Source organism: Hypanus sabinus, chromosome 23 (genome assembly GCF_030144855.1).
Source record: "Hypanus sabinus isolate sHypSab1 chromosome 23, sHypSab1.hap1, whole genome shotgun sequence".
In the NCBI taxonomy this organism is placed as follows: Eukaryota; Metazoa; Chordata; class Chondrichthyes; order Myliobatiformes; family Dasyatidae; genus Hypanus; species Hypanus sabinus.
In genome coordinates, this window is record NC_082728.1 from 32,016,075 (window position 1) to 32,034,208 (window position 18,134).

The window sequence follows — 18,134 nt, forward strand, 5'->3', positions numbered from 1 at the left end:
TATTGCAATAATGCAAAGAGTTACAGCCAATATTAGAGTTATCACAAATTTAGTGATTATAATATTTTGAGTCTGTTTTAAATATATTGGACTAGAAACTATTCCCAGTGTACTCTACCTCTTCCTCTTTGGATTGCACGAGCCCCCACAGAAAATTCATCATAATTGGGAGTTTATGTTAATGGCACTTGTTCAGAGCCCTGCCAGGTGAAAATTAAGCTGTGTTTGTTTTGGCCACATGGACACCCATGACAGGCTCTCAAAAAGAATGAATATATATTTATTGACCTTCATTAAAAAGTTGACAGCTGTATCCCATTCCAACAGTAAATGCCTGAGTTTGTATTATTTTTACTAAATTAAAATCAACTTATGTTTAGTGGATGAACACAAAGATTTAAAATGCACACTAGCTGTGGCCATGTTCATCAAAATCCACCAAACTAACACACGATTATAGCCAAAAGATCTTCTAAAATTAAAATTTTAAGTATTTACATTTTAATATGTTAACTGATTACATTGGTTCATGGAAGATTTTGCATACAAAGATAAACAAATGCTATTTGAATAGTAACATCTTAAAACCTGCTAAATTTGCCTTCAGATCATCATTCGCATCTAAAGCAGAAACTTTACCTAACTCTCCTGCCAAATCAATTGAGGCAACATGCCTGTTATGATTTAGGCTGCTTTCCAACACTTTTATCTTGTGTTTGCTACAGTAAGGCGCTTTCCATAAGCAGATCAACTCTCCTATGAACTGAAACCTGCAGATATAAATTTCCCAGACAAAGACTTCAAAGTGAGTAAAGGGTCCTCTTGATTAACAGGGGAACCCTGCTGGTCTATGATTTTAATACAGATTGTCATATTTTGCAAATTGTTGAGGATCTTCAGATGGAAGAACAATAGCTTGTAGTTTTAGAGTGCCATTGTAAAGAGATTGTGAATTTTTTGCACTGATGTTAAATCCGTAATACATAGCATCTGAATATGTAGAATAGCATTCACACACAGGTTCTGAAAACATGTGGTACTTCTTTAACTCCCAGTGTATAGACACAAAAGCTCAGTGACTGAAGAACATGAATTGAAATGTTACGTTTCCTGAGTTTCTTGATTTTTTTGGCGGCTAATTTAAGTAGTCTAGAGTACATTGTTGAAATTGTGCCAGGAAATTTGTGAAATTTGTGCATATTATTCTTCCTGATAGTGCCATGAGATCTTTAATATTGATCAGTGAGTGGAAACAGTTGCCTTGGATTATTGTCTCCTGTCAAAGGTGGCCTCCCGACAGTGCAACACTTCATGGCCTTGCATTAGGGTATCACCTCAGGACTTTTGGTTGACTTCTCTGAGGTAGGGAGTAAGATAATAACCTTCCAACTCCAGGCTATGAATTGGATAACCCTGTACATACAAAAAAAAAGCTGAATTCCAGGGTGTTCCTGTAATTTCTTTGACAACATGACCTTTGTCCACCTCATACTAGAGCTTAAGGTGGCATTGATTCCCTGTATTGGGAAAGCCTGCCTCCAACCACTTACTGAGATCCATGATAGGTTGAGAAGTTCATAGTCTGAATGAAGTGGAGCATTCTAGCCTTCAGAAACTAAGGGTGAGCATCAATCGGAATAGGGAGTACTAAAGATCAGGTGGAAATTTTGAGACAACTTTTAGCAGTGTGGGAGCATCCTCTGAAATTAGCATTGCCTGTGACATCATCAACTTTTACCCTAATCAGACGTCCATGTTCCAAAAGGGAGAGCCATTGAGATTAACATTTTTAGTTCCTTTTAATGTCCATAAAATCACTAGCAGTCTTATTATTGGTGTTCCCTTCTTTTGGTTTGGAAACCTGTAAAAATTCAGTCTATTTTAATGTCAAGATTGGGCAAGAGTTGAGTGAAAACATCTCCCAACTCTCGTAAATGTTAAAACTGGCCCTTGGCTTCAGTCAAAAATAGGTATGGTTTGTTTTGCAGCAGCACTCTTCCAAGCAGAGCTTAATAATTCTCCTGCAGAAAATGAAATAGCACTGCTCAGCTGCACGGATGCTCCTCAATCTTGCTTATGGAACCAATGTTGAATGCAATAATTGCTGACAACACAGGAAAAATAATTGTAGACGTACTGCAAGGTGACATTGTACAGGGCACAGGAAAGGTTTCAAATGGCATGCACTTCGAGGTCACATGCCTGGAAAGCATCCCATGAAAGATATGCTGGCTTCACATCATTATCTATCATGTGTGGAGGAGATAGCAATGTCATGTATGCAAATTCATTTAATGATGGAGTATCTGTAAGTGAATGTTGTCAATCAGGCAGTGACGTGGCTGGAGACAATATCCAGCTATAGTTTATGAAGGGTATACCAAGCCCTTGTGTGAGCAATGATGCACATATAACTGAATATAAAGTAGCAACATATTTGATTGAAGTATTCCTCATACAAAATCCTTTGAGAATCGTGAACTAAGTCCCATACCCTTACCGTGCAAATTCTATTTTACCATCCAAAAACTTAGGCTAGAACATCAACCTGGCAGAGTGATGCATTATATTTAATAATCATCTGACAATATTAATGGAGTTTTCATCCTGAACAAAACTGTTTGACGTACTTGATTATTTTAGTTCTGGCCTCCAAGTGCATATCAAGCAAATAGAAGTGGAAATCTAAACTACAGTTTATTTCATTTATTTTGAGATACAGTGCAGGAGAGGCCCCTCTTACCCACCTAGTTAACACTAGCCTAATCACAGACAATTTAAATTGGCCAATTAAGCCACTAACCGCTACATCTTTGGACTCAGAGGAAACTGGAGGAAACACACTCAGCTCACAGGGAGAACCTGCAAATGCCATACTGATGGTGCTGGGACTGAACTCCAAACTCCAGAATGCTCTGAGCCGTAAGTGATGCACTAACCGCGACACTACCATGGTGCCCAGTTTAAAAGCAACATTGGTGAGTCTTCAGCGACAAGGCTTTGATCCATCACTTCCTTAAGAATATGTCTTTTTCCCAAGTTCTGGGGATAACTTTAGTGCTAATTGAATATTCGGCTTTTTCACTGATACAGTGGCTTTTCCCTAAACTTGCGGTAGTTCTATTTTTAAGTAGCTAAATGCCTCTGCTATCACGTTTGACCTAATTTGAAAATGGAAGTGATTGATTTCTTCTCTATAAGAGCTCCCATGTTCTTTTAAATCAACCGATCATATCTCTGTTAAGGCCAAATAAAAAAGAATTTAATTGTGAGTAGCATGCTGCCACATCAAGCCATAAAATCAATTAAACATTCTGTTAGCCTTACCTGTAACAGCTCACCAGCTGGCTCTGAAGAGGAAATAGCTTTTTGATGCCATTGACTTCAGCAGTTCATAGGCATATCATGTTTGATATTGTGCTTCCAAGGACACTACAATGAATAGCACGCTTTCTATTCTTATAATAAGTACTGTCCAATAAATTCAACACAGCCTATTACCTAAAAGGCTCAGTATGCCTGTTCCACAGCAATCTCATAATTTGACTTGCAGGTGACCCTCAATAATATTTTATTCCAACTCAGATATGTTTACTTGGAAGATTTTTTCTCCCTCTCATGTTTCCACAATGTAAGAAAACCCAGAGGAAGATGATTATCATTTTCACTATTCACCCTCCCAACCATTGAGCACATCCACTGTTGGAGGCAAGCAGCATCCATCATCAAGAAACCACACCACCCAGGACATGCTCTCACTGTTGCCATCAGGAGGAAGGTTCAAGAGCCTCAGCACTTGCACCATCAGCTTCAGGAACAGTTATTACTCCTCATCCATCAGGCTCTTGAACCAATGGAGATAACTTCACTCAGCTTCATGTACCTCTTCATTGAAATGTTCCTACAACCAATGGGCTCACTTTCAAGGATTCAATTTCTCGATAGTGATGGCTTATTTATTTATATTATTATTTGCACAGTTTGTTGTCTTCTGCACTCTGGTTGAACGCCCAGAGTTGAGTGGTCTTTCACTGATTCTGTTATAGATTTGTTGAGTTTACCCACAAGAAAATTAATCTCAGGGTTGTATATGGTGACATATATATACTTTGAAAATAAAATTTACTTTGAACTTTTGAACGTTAGAAGTTTTGATGCTAACCTCAAAAATTAAAAACTGGCATGCAGAAGGCAGAGGTAGTAATTCGTAAAGCTATCTTCCTGGCTATCAATTTGAAAACTCTTGTTTTCTAATCTAGGAACTGCAAGATTGGTGCAAACAACCCAAACTCAATATTGGACCTTGCAGGGCTGGTGGCTCTAAGCATGCTTCATGAGATGGCAAGTTCCTATTGATTTGTTGAGCTAAAGTGAAGCAGTACAATGTGATGGGTAACATACTGGCAGCAGGGTATGGGTGTCTAAAAATGTGGTCATGCTACTATTGTAGTTCATGGCCAAGGAAGTGTTGATTTTAACAGTATATTCACTTGTTGCCTGTAAAATAGAACAGTTCATGGCCTATATCTCCACTTAACCAGAGGTATTTTCGGTCCATCATTTAAAATATAGGATATTGGCAAGAGAGAGAGCCTTTCATTTATAACCTTCTGAAAAGAATTTGAAGGAGTGATTAACTGGGGAAAAATTTAGATATACCCAAGCTTGATTGGATTTGGGTCAATTCAGGGGATAACAAAAGAAAAAAATGTGAAAGAAAACAACAAAAACAATAAGCAAAACAAGTAGACAACAGAGAGAGCAAGAAACTAAATACAGATGGGAAAGCTATAGCAAAATAATGATCTTGCAAGTGTAAGAACAGTAAACAGGCAAGTTTCATTTTCTACAGCTCTGGTCTAATTCTTTCCCCTAATGGTTCCTCTTGCCTTCACCTTCTAGATCCCTAACAACAATGTAGGGTGGAAGGGTAGCGTAGTGGCTGCTTAACACTATTACAGTGCCAGTGACCTGGGTTCAATTCTGCAGCTGTCTGAAAGAAGTTTGTATATTCTCTCTGTGGCTGCACAGGTTTTCTCCAGCTTCCTCCCACATCCCAAAGACGTACTCTAGCATGTTAATTGGTCTCATACGTACAAGGGACTCTACGGATGTTGGAAAACCAGAGTAACACACATGCAAAAGGTTGGAGGAATATTTCCAGTCCAGATGAAGGGTGTTGGCCCAAAGCATCAACTCTTTATCCCTCTCCATAAATGCAGCCTGACCTGCTGAGTTCCTTCAGCATTTTGTTGGTAATTGGTCACATTGGTGTAATTGGGAGGTGCAGGCCCATTGGGGCAGAAGGGCCTGTTACTGTGCTGTATCTCTATATAAAAATAAATAAACTCTCTACTAATAACTGCCTTTGACCATTTCCAAAAATGCCAGCAAACAGACATTATTTCCCCCTCACCTTTCACCATTTCAAAGGAACGGTTCCCTCCACCATTGCACTAAGATTAGCTAAGAAGTTACTTCCCCATCCCTCGTTATTTTCCATAGGAGAAACAGCAACCTGCTTACCTGATCACCACCCACCATTCAGAACCTCAAGCATACTTCATGGGTGAAGTTTATTTGCATTTCTTTTAATTATATTGACACCAAAGATGTTTATGGGAAAGAAGAGTCTCCTATATGGTTCATTCTAGCTAAAAATGGACTTTGAAACATTTTCAGTTCCCAGCTTCTCGTCCACTGACAGGTTGGAGATAGTTTTTCAATTGCTCCTTAAATGCTCGGCGGATATGCTGAGGATTTCTGCCTTTTCTAGCCTTTTATGTGGTGAGTTCCCGACTCACTCATTTGTTGAGCGAAAACTTCTTTTTCAAGTTCTCCACTATTCCTTCCAGATATGAACAAACTCTGCCCGCTATAGTTACTGACCTCTCTTCTCATGGCAACTTATCCTTTCTGGTTATCCTGTTCTGGTATCTCACATTTTTCCTTGGTTAAACTTCCCAAAAAGTATCCTTCATTAAAAAGAAGACATAATCCCCTGAAAATTATAGTTCTTGAGCACTGACTATACTGTCAGAAATCTATTTTGTACTATCACAACATTCTATGGTGTTGTGGTCAGAGCTGCACAAGGTGAACTATTTGTAGTCTAACTTTGGTCTTATCACACTCCTGTGTATTGGAATGGCCATAAGCCACTTCGATGATTGTTTCTTTTCCCGCTCATCTGATAACCTGATGTTATATTTAATCCTCTATTCTACTCCATTGACTACTTTGGCCTCAAGACAAAGTAGTCGATTTTCACATAAGCTCATGAAACAGCACCTCTTCTGAACAGGCATGTTACAACCATATAGGCTCAACGTCGGCTTCCATACAATAGTTGATGCCTCTGCTGACCATCTCTTGTCCAATTATCACCTTATTTTGTCTTTCATAAAATTCCCTTTTTTCTTTTAGTCTATCAGTTCTCTGTTCAATGGCATATGCTTCCTTTTGTTCTTTCCCTTCTTCTGTTTCCTGGATCTTGAAGTTTGCTTTATTTCATAACATTTTGTCTGTTTTGATGAAATGTCACTGGCCTGTTATGTGAACTCTTTCTTTGCTGTTTCCTGCCCAACTGTGCAATTCCAGAATTACTGTTTATTTCACATATCTAGCGTCCACAATATTTTTTAGTCTATTGGCATGCAAATGCATTAGGAATATCTATTGTACCCCAAAATTCTACAGTTAATTTGATTTATGTAATTTTAGCTATATTTTGTCAATTCATTTTATTCCTTTTCAATCTTATATTGGCAATGCCACAAATAAACAAAATATATTTAGTTCAGCAAAAAAGCAATTACACATTTCTAATGTAATTTAAGATTTAGAAGTAAAATCCAAAGAGCAAACAAAAAGTCAGTATTTTTCAAAATTTAATTGGAATTTCATTTTTTAATAAACTTCCCAAAATATTTATTTAAGATGCCTCATTATTCATATTGGTTCTGCACCTGGTAAACAATGCATATCAAGTGAGATGATAAATTCTTTCTTCTGATTTGAGATAGGTCAGCTTTGCTCAATAAGACAATAAATATAATGTTCCCAATGCCCTTGAAATGAGTAAGAAAGCATCACACGCTACACAGCACTATGACGAGCTGTAAATATTTTATATGCGCAATAAAACATTCAGTTCAATATACACAGCTCAGGCTTACACTTTATGTGGGTGTCTTTGTAACAAAGAAATGGCTCGCTGGATTCATCATCCAGTAATCCACTTCTACAGATTCTACTGAAATTAACCGAACTTTGTACCAAATATTTATTAACAGCCAAAAGACAGTGGTGATTAAAGGGTTAATTTAATTTCATGGAGAAATCCAAATCTCAGCAATTTCTATTACTGGGGCTGTAATTAAAGTCCTGGTAGAATGGATAGCCCAGACTCCATTCAATTTATTGATTAGCCATTCTCAGCATTTCATAGCCATCTAAAGCTTAGTAATTGGGAACCATTCTCCATGGTTTCTGAACACAGAGCAGCTTCACAATGATTAAACATGGTCACAACAGATCTGTCAATGTTTCGTGCTGCAACTAAGGTAGAGACATTCAAACAAAAAAAAATGTGTAAATTCATGTGGTAAAATCAAATCTCAGAGCATCCTTCTTATAAGAACAATAATTAAGGTTAAAATAAAAGCTATATGATTCGCCCCAGCTTCTGTTTGCCATAGGTGCCCATTTTTGCTTCTTCACTGAAGTAATATTTTAATTCCACGTTTTGAGCAGCCAGAGCGCTGTTTCTACCTAAAACCTTATCAAATATTTTGAGAGTTCATCTAAAAGCAAATTTTATTTGAAAATGACACAAATAATGCTATTATTTAAAAAGTAGTCATGAATTTTTAACATCACCTCTCATGCATCTATATGACATCTATTACACACATACATTATTCCACTGCACACGGTACATAATCTTCTAGCTTTATGCAAATGATGCATAAAAGGAATAAAGCAGTATTCAAATCACTGTCAATATTACATTTCCATATTGGCAATGCAGCAGAAAGTGTTCAATCATTTCAGATTATGTGACATTTCTAATTTTTTTATTGCTGATGTGGTAATATTAAAAGTTTTACCTTAGACAGAATTGTTTGATTACTTGAACTGCAAGTAAATACTGTATTCAGCCTGTTTGCAAGATTGCTTTATTAGCAATTATTTTATAATTAAACCAAACCTATAGAAATATACATGAATTTTCAATGGTCTTCATATATCTAAAGGGAGAAAGTAACTGGAAGTAGGGATCATTTTGAAGATTAACCTTTTGCTGCATTTAAACATGTAAACGTTTAGACCTGATAACAACTTCCAGTTGCCGTGATCAGAGAGAGGAGTTAGTATACAAAAAGCTATAAGCTTAAAAACTAAAGAGGGTCATACAATAGAGCAAAAATTAGTGGGCAGCTAGAGGACTGGGAAGCTTTTAAAAATCACCAAAAAGCAAGAAAAAAACAATGAGAGAAAGGATGAAATATGAAGGTAAGCTAGCCAATAATATAAAAGGAAATACCAAACACTTTTTTCAGATATAGTAAAGAGTAAAAGGGAAGCAAGAAAGAATATTGGACCACTGGGAAATGCTTCTGGAAACGTAGCAATGGGGAACAAAGAAATGGTGGATGAACTGAATAAGCATAATGTGTCAAACTTCACTGTGGAAGACACCAGCCTCATGTGGGAAATTCAAGCGAGTCCGTGGGTAAAAGTGAGTGCAGTCACAATTACTAAAGAGAAGGTGCTTAGGAAGCTGAAAGGTCTGAAGGTAGATAAGTCACCTGAACCAGATGGACCACACCCCGGTTTCTGAAAGCTGTAGCTGAAGAGATTGTGGAGGGATTGACAGTGTTCTTTCAAGAATCACGAGATTATGGAATAGTTCTAGTGGACAAGAGCTTTGCAAATGTCACCCTACTGCTTAAGAAAGGAGGGAGGCAAAGTCAGGAAATTATAGGGCAGTTATCCTAACCTCAGCGGCTGGTAAATGTTAAAGTTCATTTTTAAAGAATGAGGTTTTGGAGTACTTGGAGGCACATGATAAACTAGGCTTAAGTCAACATGGTTTTCTGAAGAGTAGGTCTTTTCTGACAAACCTTTTGGAATTCTTTCAGGAAATTACAGGCAGGATATACAAAGGGTGTCAGTGGATGTTGTTTACTTGGATTTTCAGAAGGTCTTTGTTAAGGTGTCACACATGAGGCTGCTAAAGAAGAGCCCATTATATTACAGGAAATGTATTTTCATGGATAGAAGATCGGCTAACTGGCCGAAGGCAAAGTGTGGAAATAAAGGGGGCTTTTTCTGGTTAGCTACCTCTGATAAGTGGTGTTCTGCAGGAATTGGTGTTGGGTCCACTACATTTCAATAATTTGGATGTGAGAATTGATGGATTTTTCTCAATTTTGTGCATTATACAAAGATATATGGTGGGGGGGGGGAAGCAGGTAGTCTGCAGAAGGACTTGCACAGATGAGGAGAATGGGTAAAGAAGTGGTAGACAAAATACAGTGTAGGGAAGTGTATGGGCATACACTTTTGTAGAAGAAATAAATAGGGAATGATTTCAGACTTCGAGGTGCAAAGGTATTCTGGAGTCCTAGTACAAGACTCCATAGAGGTTAACTTGCAGATGAATTGATAATAAGGAAGGCAAATGCAACGTTAGCAATTATTCCAAGATGGCTAGTATATAAAAGCAAGGATGTAATGCCGAGGCTTTATAAGGTGTTGGTCAGACCACATTTTGAGTACTGTGAGCAGTTCAGGGCCCTATATCTAAGAATGGATGTGCTGGCATTGGAGTGAGTCCAGAGAGGTTTATAGGAATGATCCTGGGAATAAAAGGGTTAATGCATTAGGAGCATTTGAATGCTCTATGCTTGTCAAGAAGAATAAGGAGGGATCTCATTGAAGCCTACCGAATATTAAAAGGCCCAGATAGAGTGAATGTGGAGGTGATCTTTCCAATCATAGGAGAATCTAGGATCAGAGGGTACAACCTCAGAATAGAAGGACATCCCTTTAGAACAGAGATGAGGAGGAACTTCTTTAGTCAGAAAGTGGCAAATCTCTAGAATTCATTGTAACAGGCAGCTCTGGAGGTCAAATCAATGGGTATATTTAAAGTGAAGGTTGATTTTTAAAAAATTATTAGTAATGAAAGAAAAGGTTAGAGGGAGAAAGCAGGAAAATGAGGTTGAGAGGAGAAACAAATATCAGAGCAGACACAATGGGTCAACCTAAATCTACTCCTACTCTGTGTCTTATGGTCTTATAAGGACATACTTTGAAAGAGAAAATTCAAGCGTGCATTTCTGAGGAAACTAAGGAGATGATGGGGTGGTGGCTGGTGAAAGGAAATGGTGGGGCATCTCCACAGTATCTGCAACACCCTGGATGGTGGAAGGTAGCAGCATAGTAGAACTTGGCAACTAGAGGCTGTATATGCATTAGTAAAGCGAATGTTGAGAAAATACCAAGACAGCTATTTAAACATTGAGGTAGAGAATTGTAACCACAAATCCTCCTTTTGGATATCCTACGCAAGCATCTTCTTTACTTGCATTCCCCTGTCCTACTGCTAAGGTATAACTCATCATAAAAGTGATGCAAATATTAAAAATGTTGCCTTGGTATAAGCTCTGTATAGTGTTATTTGAAAGTTAGGTTTTTTTTTCTTTAATATAATTGTTTTTCATTAATTTGTTTATGAGATGTGACCACCACTGGCATGGATGGCACTCAAATTACATTGCTTGTTGTCTCCCGCTAAACTGACTGACTATTTTGTCTTTTCAGATGAGGGCGAAGAGCCAGCCTCCCATTTCACCACTTTGACCAGACTGAGCAAGGATTGATATTTGTTGAATCAAGTTGATTTTTTAAAGCATTAGGTAGTTTCATGGCCACCAGATTTCCAGTTTAGATATTTTTTAATTGAATTCATTTAAATTCACAAGTGGCTACTGTGGGATATGAACTTATGTCTTCAAATCAATAACCTGGGTCTCTGGATACCAATCCAGCAACTTAATTTAACCATACCCATTATTAGAAATATATTGCAGCCTAAAATTAAAATATGGAGCCCACTTCAGCCTTTTGAAAGATTGTTATTGCCTTAAAAAGAATGATGTTTAACTGATGTCAAATATTAACGATATTTTATCTAAGTTTCTCAGCTGGACAAGTGTTTGAGTGCTTAACTTCCACAGGAAAAAAAAGACTATCAACTTAGATCTTAGGAGTCCTTTCTCTTGAGATTATTTTGGCTCAGTTGTTAAATCTTGTTAACTCTTCATCAGTTTGTCAGTGGCAGCACAATATGACAGTGGGTCACTAACTCATTCAGAGAGGACTACTGACGTCCTGTCCTGATTAAAATGTAGCTCCTGTTTGGTCTACATGCAATGCTTGGCAATGAAGAAGTCCTGCCTGATGAGATTTGTTAAGATAAGAACAGATCCAGAAAATGCAGCTACAAACAATGGTAAAGGACAAACACATCATAAGAGTCAAAGAGCAATACATCACAGAGCCTGGTCCTTCAGTCCAACTCATCCATGTTGACTAAGATGCCCATCTAAACTTGACCTACTGTCCAGAATTGGCCCATATCACTCTACACCATCCTAACCTTTTACCTGTCTAAATCCCTTTTTAATGCTGTCCTTGGCAGTTCATTCCATATATGAACCAGCTTCTGTGTGAAGAATCCTAGTACTCCATATTTCTTGTTGCTGATGAAATATTAACTGATATTAAAATTTGATCATTTACACATCTACATGAGGTTAGGCACTTGTAATTTGAAGTGTTAAAAAAAAGAGCTGGAAATTCTGTTGTATGCAGCTACATTAAATGGCACCATGCTATGGAATTCTGCTGGAAAACTATGTCATGAGCACTTTGTTCACCTAAGGGTCTCTCTGCATATGATGAGCATTCCTGTGCAGATTATTTGGTGTCTTTGAGTGAAGTCCATTAAAATTAAAGCACTACCACAAGAATGCAGAGGAAGCATATGCATTTGATGAATATTCCCCTGGGGCCATAGTGATGATATGATACTCATGCTGCTGTTTTTACATTTTTCATTGTTAGATGGTTACGGAAGACACTGAAGCAGCAATTGTCAAATGAGGATTACATGGGGATATACAAGCAAAACTCTTTTATCTGGTAACTTCTCATATGGATCAATTGGAAACTGGCGGTGGGGATGTTGGTAGAATTGTTGAGAGAGGAAGGGTCGGACTTGGAGTGGTGGAAGAGGGATTGGGAGTCAGATTGGGATCCAGCAATGCAAGAAGAATGGTAGGAAAAGTGGATGAGTTCAGGGCAAGGATCAATACCTGGAATTATGAGATTGTAGCCATTAGTGAGAAATGGTTGCCTGGAGGGGCAGGACTGCTAGCTCAGTATTCCAGGGTTCCATTGTTTTAGACATGACAGAGTTAGAGGGATTTAGGAGGAGGGGTGGTGTTACTAGTCAGGGAAAATGTCATGGCAATGCTCCATGAGGGCACGTTGGAGAACTCATCTAGCGAGGTGTTATGGATCAAATTGAGAAATAAAAAAGGTACAACTATGTTATTGGAGCTTTATTACAGACCACCAACAGTCCAAGAGATTTAGTGGAGCAAATTTGTAGAGAGATTGCAAACTGTTGCAAGAAACATAAGGTTGTTTTAGAAGATGACTTTAACGTATTGATTAGGACTCCCATTCTGTCAAAGGACTAGATGGGACAAAGATTGTCAAATGTGGTCAGGAAAGTTTCCTTAATCAGTATGTAGAAGTCCAATGTGAGAGCTTGCAATACTGGATCTGTTATTAGAGAATGAAACAGGGCAGGTGACAGAAGTTTGTGCAGGGGAACACTTTGCATCTAGTAATCACAAATGCCATTAGCTTTAAAATAAATATGCAAAAAGATAGGTCTGGCCCACGCGTTGAGATTCTAAATTGGAAAAATGCCAATTTTGACGGTATCAGTAATGATCTGGCAAGTGCAGATTGGGACAAGCTGTTTTCTGGCAAAAGTACACTTGGTAAGTGGGAGGACTTCAAAAGCGAAATTTTGAGAGAACAAAGCTTATATCTGTCAGAATAAAACGCAAAGATAAGAAGTGTTGGGAAACTTGGTTTTCAAGAGATATTAAGGTGCTGGTTAAGAGAAAAAAAGGGGTGCATAGCAAGCATAGGCAGGTAGGAACAAGTGAGGTGCTTATGGATTATAGAAATATAAGAGGACACTTAAGAATGAAATCAGAAGAGCTAAAAGAAGGCATGCTCTATAGACAAGGTTAAATAAATCCTAAGGGATTCCACTTATATGTTAAGAGCAAAAGCATTTCAAGGGATAACAATGGTGCTCTGGAAGATCAGAATGGTAATCCATGTGTACAACCTAAACAGATGGGAGACATTTTTGCATCTGTATTTACTCAGGAGGTGCCTATTAAGAGTCTATAGAAGTGAGGCAAAGCGTCATCAACTTTATGGACCCTATACAGATTACAGAGGAGGAGGTGCTTGATACAAATCAGGGTGGATAAATCCCCAGGGCCCGACAAGGCGCTCCCTTGGACCCTGCGGGAGGCAAGTACAGAAATTACCTGGATCCGAGCAGAGGGTCCTTAGCGACAGAACAGCTACCAGAGGATTGGAGGATAGCTATTGTTGTCCTGCTGTTTAAGAAAGTCTCTAAACATAAAACAGGAAATTATAGGCCGGTGACTCTGACATCAGTTGTGGGAAAGTTATTGGAAGGAATTCTAAGGCACCAGATATATAAGTATTTGAATACACATTGACTGATTAAGGATAGTCAGCCTGGCTTCATGCATGGTAGGTCATGTCTCACCAAGCTTATAGAGTTTTTCGAAGAAGTTACTTGGAAAGTGGATGAAGGTAAGGCAGTGGATGTGATCTACATGGACAATGGCCCATGTGGGAGGTTGGTCAAGAAGGTTCAGTCACTCAGCATTCAAGATTGGGTTGTAAACGGAATAAGCCAGAGAGTGGTAGTAGATCCTCTATTACCAGGAGTAGTAGCTTCTCTGACTGGAGACCTGTCAATAGCAGAGTGCTGCAGGGATCAGTGCTGGGTCTATTGTTGTTTATCATCCATATCAATGATCTGGATGATAATATAGTTATCTGGATCAGCAAATTTGTGGATGTCACCAAGACTGATGTAGTGGACAGTGAGGAAGGCTATCATGGCTCAGCTGGAACAATGGGCTGAAAAATGGCAGATGAAATTTAATGCGGGTAAGTGTGAGATATGGCACTTCAGTAAGACCAGTCAGGGTAGGTCTTACACTGCGAATGGTACAGCACTGAGGAGTGTGGTAGAACAAAGGGATCTGGGAAAACAGGTCCATAATTCATTGAAAGTGGTGTCCTAGAAAGATCGGGCCGTAAAGAAAGCTTTTGGCATATTAGTGTTCATTAATCAATGTATTGAGTGCAAGGGAAAGGAAGTTATGTTGAAGTTGTATAAGACATAGGTGAGGGCTAATTTGGAGTATTGTGTGCAGTTTTGGTCACCTACCTACATGAAAGATGTAAGTAAGATTGAAAGAGTGAAGAGAAAATTAACAAAGATGTTGCTGGGTCTGGGGGACGTGAGTTATAAGGAAAAGTTGAATAGGTTAGGACTTTATTCCTCAGAATGTAAAAGATTGAGAGGAGATTTGATAGACGTCTCCAAAATTATGAGCGGTATAGATGGACTAAATGCAAGCAGGCTTTTTCCTCTGAGGCAAACACGAGGATATCTGCGGATGCTGGAAATTCAAGCAACACGCACAAGATGCTGGTGGAACACAGCAGGCCGGGCAGCATCTATAGGGGGGAAGCACAGTCGACATTTCAAGCCGAGACCCTTCGTCAGGACTAACTGAAAGGAAAGATAGTAAGAGATTTGAAAGTAGGAGGGGGAGAGGAAAATGGGAAATGATAGGAGAAGACTGGAGGGTGTGGGGTGAAGCTGAGAGCCAGAAAGGTGACTGGCAAAAGGGATACAGACCTAGAGAAGGGAAAGGATCTTGGGACGGGAGGCCTAGGGAGAAAGAAAGGGGGAGGGGAGCACCAGAGGGAGATGGAGATCAGGCAGAGTGATGGGCAGAGAGAAAAAAAAAATGGAGAGGGAAAAGAAACTAAATATATCAGGGATGGGGTAAGAAGGGGAGCAGGGGCATTAACAGAAGTTAAGAGAAGTCAATGTTCATGCCATCTGGTTGGATGCTACCCAGCCGGTATATAAGGTGTTGTTCCTCCAACCTGAGTGTGGCTTCATCTTGACAGTAGAGGAGGCCATGGATAGACATATCAGAATGGGAATGGGATGTGGAATTAAAATGTGTGGCCACTGGGAGATCCTGCTTTCTCTGGCAGACAGAACGTAGGTGTTCAGCGAAAGGGTCTCCCGGTCTGCGTCGAGTCTCACCAATATATAGAAGGCCACACCGGGAGCACCGGATACAGTATACCACATCAGCTGACTCAAAGGTGAAGTGTTGCCTCACCTGGAAGGACTGGCTGGGGCCCTGAATGGTGGTGAGGGAGGAAGTGTAAGGGCAGGTGTAGCACTTGTTCCGCTTACAAGGATAAGTGCCAGGAGGGAGATCGGTGGGAAGGGATGGGGGGGGGGGATGAAAGGACAAGGGAGTTATGTAGGGAGCGATCCCTGCAGAAAGCAGAAAGAGGAGGGGAAGCAAAGATGTGCTTGGTAGTGGGATCCCGTTGGAGGTGGCGGAAGATAAGGAGAATTACATGTTGTATCCTGGAGGCTGGTGAGGTGGTAGGTGAAGACAAGGGGAACCCTATCCCGAGTGGGGTGGTGGGCGGATGGGGTGAGGACAGATGTGCGGGAAATGGGAGAGATGCGTTTGAGAGCAGAGTTGATGGTGGACAAAGGGAAGCCCCTTTGTTTAAAAAAGGAAGACATCTCCTTTGTCCTGGAATGAAAAGCCTCATCCTGAGAGCAGATGCGGCAGAGACGGAGGAATTGTGAGAAGGGGATATCATTTTTGCAAGAGATAGGGTGGGGAGAGGTATAGTCCAGGTAGCTGTGAGAGTCTGTAGGCTTGTAGTAGATATCAGTAGACAGGCTGTCTCCAGAGATGGAGACAGAAAAATCAAGAAAGGGGAGGGAGGTGTCAGAAATAGACAAGGTAAATTTGAGGGAAAGGTGAAAGTTGGAAGCAAAGTTAATGAAGTCAACGAGCTCAGCATGTGTGCAGGAGGCAGCACCAATGCAGTTGTCGATGTAGCAAAGGATAAGAGGGGGACGGATACCCATATAGGCTTAGAACATGGACTGTTCCACAAAGCCAACAAAAAGGCAGGCAAAACTGGGATCCATATGGGTGCCCATGGCTACACCTTTGGTTTGGAGGAAGTGGGAGGAGCCAAAGGAGAAATTATTGAGAGCGAGAACTAATTCCGCTAGACGGAGGAGAGTGGTGATAGAGGGGAATTGGTTAGGTCTGGAATCCAAAAAGAAGCAGAGAGCTTTGAGACCTTCCTGGTGGCGGATGGAGATAAATAGGGACAGGACGTCCATGGTGAAAATAAGGTGGTGGGGGCCAGGGAACTTAAAATCATTGAAAAAATTCAAAGCATGAGAAGCATCACGAACATAGGTGGGAAGGGATTGAACAATGGGGGATAAAAAAGTGTCAACGTATGCAGAAATGAGTTCGGTGGGGCAGGAGCAAGCTGAGACAATGGGTCTACCTGGACAGGCAGGTTTGTGGATCTTGGGTAGGAGGTAGAAACGGGAAGTGCAGGGTGTGGAAGCTATGAGGTTGGTGGCAGTAGATGGGAGATCACCAGAGCTGATAAGGTTGGTGATGGTATAGGAGACAGTGGCCTGGTGCTCCTTAGTGGGGTCATGATCAAGGGGTAAATAAGAGGAGTATCAGAGAGTTGTCGCTGTGCCTCGGTCAGGTAGAGGTCAGTATGCCAGACTACAACAGCTCCCCTCTTATCAGCGGGTTTTATAGTGAGGTTGGGATTGGTGCGGAGGGAGCGGAGAGCAGAGCGGTCGGAAGGAGTCAACCCCTGAGGTTGGGTGGGACTACAACCTGAGGTCATGGCTTAAGAGTGAAAGGTGAAAATTTTAAGGGGAAATTGAAGGGAAACTTCTTCACTCTGAGAATCATGAGAGAGTGGAATGAGCTGCCAGCACAAGTGGTACATGTGAGCCCGATTTCAATGTTTAAGCGAAGTTTGGATAGGTACATGGATGGTAAGGGTTTGGAGCAGGCTATGATTCTGGTGCAGGTGATGGGATTAGACAGTTTAAATGGTTTGGCATGGACTGGATGGGCCAAAGAGCCTGTTTCTATGCTGTACTTCTCTATGACTCTATAACTCTACGACTCTTAAAGGGACATTAGGATGTTAAGAGTCGGCTACTTAAATGCTGCGGCCTTCGGTACGGAGAATGGAACACATGATAGGACTGCCAAGTGGCAGCAATATGAAACGTGCAACTGAATACCAAGTGAAGGTCTACAGGAGGACCTACACGACAAGAGCAATGCTGCAAATGTCCCAGCTTCAGACAGGCAAAGCTGAGCCCATTTAACTAATGCAGAAGCAGTCCTCGACTCTCTTTCATAAGAGAGACCTGTGCTATTTGTAAATGAATTTTTTCCAAGTGACACCAGAATGCGCATTGCAAACCATTCACTTAAACGTGAATATCTGATTACCTCCGTGTACATGTGCTCCATTCATAGAGACATTACAGAATACATTTTGAAAACTGCATAACCTCTCAGTAAATAACTAATCATGTTGTAAATTAAATTCCTTTGTGAAACAGACACAATGCTGTACTGGATGATGGTATTTCTAGCTCATTATGATGTTCTGCAAGACACAAAACGGAATCAGTAAAATGCTACACAACATTTGTAATTGGTAAATTCAGACAATATTGAATAATAATTTTACAAGTTGCATGGTGCCATTCACACAAAATGGATGTTACCTGACAGACTAAACCAGGTGAATGGATCTGTGCAATCAATTTGTTTGCTAAAATGAGGGGATAGACTTGAAAAAAGATGATATTA